Source organism: Etheostoma spectabile, chromosome 9, assembly GCF_008692095.1.
Source record: "Etheostoma spectabile isolate EspeVRDwgs_2016 chromosome 9, UIUC_Espe_1.0, whole genome shotgun sequence".
Classification (NCBI taxonomy): Eukaryota; Metazoa; Chordata; class Actinopteri; order Perciformes; family Percidae; genus Etheostoma; species Etheostoma spectabile.
The window spans coordinates 23,403,786-23,407,298 of NC_045741.1; the positions used below are offsets into that span (position 1 = coordinate 23,403,786).

General features: G+C 43.8%; 1 protein-coding gene across 1 annotated transcript in view; it reads left to right on the forward strand.

Moving 5' to 3' along the window:
* The window catches only part of LOC116696032 (cadherin-24), a 27,618-nt gene that overhangs the window by 112 nt on the left and 23,993 nt on the right, over window positions 1-3,513 (forward strand). Inside the window, exon 1 of the mRNA XM_032526696.1 lies at window positions 1-145. This exon is cut by the window's left edge and continues 112 nt beyond it. The gene's annotated coding sequence lies outside the window, so the exon portion shown is untranslated. The remainder of the gene's footprint in view (window positions 146-3,513) is intronic.

A 3,513-nucleotide genomic window follows, 5' to 3' on the forward strand; every position in this document is an offset into this window, starting at 1 on the left:
GAGAGAGAGAGAGAGAGAGAGAGAGACTAGGCTAAGTGGACAGACCTCATGTTGAGCTCTGATGAACCTCGGCATCCTTTCCCACGTTGGATCATTTCGGCTCCGTTAAGCCAGAGAACCACCGGAGTAGAGCTGCAAACACACGGTAAGCTCTATTCCACCCGACTAAAACACTTTTTCTTCCTCTCCACTATTCACTAGTTTATTGAAGTGAAGCCTTTACTTCCTACGCAGACGTGACAAGTTTCCACTCCTCGGCTAAACGTTCAGTTTTTTATGTCTTGTGGGGGGCTTATTAGCACACGGTGAGACGGTCTCCCAACTGTCCCACTGTCATTATTGATGTTCGCTACTAAAGAAGCTTTTCGCCGTTTCCTGTCGCGAGCACATTCAATTAACCACGCGCGAGCTGTTCAGGTGAAACTAGTGCACGGCCGGCTGAGAGAAAAGGTTTCGGAAAAGCAGACGAGCGCCAAGCTTTGACAGAACGCTGTGCTTCCCCTCTCATTTTCTGGCTCGGTACCGTTTGGGAATGTGCGCGCGAGCTCGGTTTTTGCGCGCCACGCTCACCTGCCGCGTGCACTATCGTTCACGCGGGGACGCTCGCCATTACGCCGGGGTCGCTGGACCTAGGTTAGCAGAAGCCGACAGCAGTATTTGCGGAGGCTACATTCATTAAAATAGTTAACCCAAGTGTGTAAATCACATTAACTAGGTTAGTTTCTCTAACAAGACAAGGTCACGCTCCGGGCTGTTTAGTGTTTATCTACTAGATATGCTAATAAGCAGTCCAGATGTGCGTGTGCGTGCGTGCGTGCGTGCGTGTGGGTGGGTTTGTGTGACTAAACCAAAGAGAGGCTGCAATAAGCCGTCATGTGCTTTGAGAAATGTAATGTCCTACTATGTTTACATACGACATAATGTAACGGCAAAGAGCAAATTATCATCTACACGCACGCACACACACACACACACACACACACACTAGTTTTTAACTGTAGTTTTTGTGCAATGGTAACTGTGTGTTTCCCTGCCCCCACTTGGATCTGGAAGTGTATAGCCTATTCAGTTCTGCATTTCTGCTGCTACAAATTAAGGGAAATCATTTCCAACATTTTTTTTATTGAAGACATTGAACATCAAATTAAATACAACGGCACCACTAAAAAAGGATGACATATACATCATAGACTGCAGTTTTCTACTGATGCTTTCTTTCAATTAATACAAACATTCTCTCAATATGTCGCAGCCTTTTGTGATGTGTGTATTGTGTCAGTTGATACTGTTATTGTGATTAATATATACTGTACATATATAGTGCAGTCCTTACAGACAGTGACCACAGAAGCATTTTTCGATGATAAATGAGTACATGCTGAACACTTGCTCAGCACATTTCTTATGCTGTTGTATCACTTAAGGTTAAGCTGTGTCAAGGCTTGGCTATAATGAGGTGACTGACTGCTGAGTATACAGTGGGACTCTCCTCACCCGTCTGATTTGAAAGGACTTAAGAGATGTGTGCACTGAGCACAAGAGAGCCAGTTAGAATGGATGAGCGGCCTATCAGCATAAAGATGAATGGCAGAAGGAGAGTAAGCCAGAGATGTTTAAATGGAACAGAATCTGTCCACGTCTTGGTTTTTAAAGCCAGCCGGGCTGTCCCCCCTCTCAGTGCACTTCTACCACCCCCACCACCACCACCACCACCACCCCCCTCTCGCTCTCTACCTCCATCTCCCATTTCTCCCTATGTTAAAGGCCCGACATGCACAGGCTATTTTTAATAAAAATGAAATAGCCTTGTTGCAGTGAAGCGACTCGATGTAGAGTGAAGTGAGACTGAAACAGCGATTTGCAATTTAGAGCTATGTCACCACTCATCATTCCATTCTGAGCCGGCAACAGCAAATCGTCCTCACGCTTTCATCCTCTATCCCAGCCTTACATTTCACACATATCTCATGCGCACTCATACTCCAAAGACTTCAAACAACAGTGAATGACATGTACTGCTGGCAACGTGGTTTTGAAGCAAATCTAGCAGAGAGAAATGTAAGCCGGGAGCTCAGTCGCTGCTAATGCACAATAGCTGAGGAAGACAAAAGTGTTTTGGAAGAGCCACTTCTTGTATTTTGCTAGATTTAACGTGATAGAAAACAGATGCAGATGCTGAACATGTCGCATTACATGCAGTATGGTTAACTTGGTATAATTAATGTGCGAAATGAAAAGAAAAAATATTCAAGGGTGAATTTCCTTTTAAGAGGAAATGATGTGAAGAGAGTAGAAATTACTTAATTACTTTAGAAAGTAGGTCAATATCTGGAGTAAAAACATTGGTTTCATTTTCATGTTTCTTTAGTTCATATGAAGCATATCAATTTGGATATATATTAGAAATAGTTATGGTTCATAGTATCCAGTGAAATCAAAGGCAGAAGGCAAAGGTGCTTTAGACCCACTGAATTATTTGCATTTAAATTATTCAAAGTGCATGTTTCAATGTACATTTATTAAATCAGATCACAGAGGAGACCCTAACCCACAAAAATATTCATTAGTAGGATAACCCCTTGAGATGAATCATCTCATTTTTGAGGGGGTCTTTAAAAGAATTTAACTGTAAATACAAAATACTTTTCAAGTAAAAAACACTGTAAATGTACATACATCCCAAATGTGCTAGATGCAAAAAAAGTGCCCCTGTGGGTCCCCTTTCAGTAGGGCTAACCTGATGAAGTGCCCTCCAGGGTGCCCTTCCAGTGAAGAAAACGTGATGAAGTGCCCTTTAGGGTGCCCTTAAATTGAGAAAACGGGTTGAAATTTCCTCTAAGGTGCACTTAAATTGAGACAAGATGATAAATTGCCCTCTAGGGTGCCCTTCCAGTGGAGAAAACATTATGAAGTGGCCCTCTAGGGTGCCCTTCCAGTGGAGAAAACATTATGAAGTGGCCCCTAGGGTGCCCTTCCAGTGGAGAAAACATTATGGAGTGGGCCCTAGGGTGCCCTTCCAGTGAAGAAGACGGGATGAAGTGGCCCTCTAGGGTAACCTTCCAGTGGAGAAAACATTATGAAGTGGCCCCTAGGGTGCCCTTCCAGTGGAGAAAACATTATGAAGTGGCCCCTAGGGTGCCCTTCCAGTGGAGAAAACATTATGAAGTGGCCCCTAGGGTGCCCTTCCAGTGGAGAAAAAATTATGAAGTGGCCCCAAGGGTAACCTTCCACTAGAAAAAAACATGTTAAAATGCCCTCTAGGCTGGCCTTAAAATAAAAAAGACATGATGCAGTGACATATATGGCGTTTTTCCACTGCATGGTGTCTACTCGACTTGACTCTACTCGTCTTTTTTGGTTTTCCATTAAGAAAAACAGTCCCTGGTACCTGCTAACAGGTACTTTTTGTAGGACTAACTCAGTCAAGGTTCCAAGCGAGCTGAGGGGATTCCAAGAGGTGACGTGAAAACCTGCAGACTGCTGATTGGTCGGAGAGAATCGTCACTAATCACT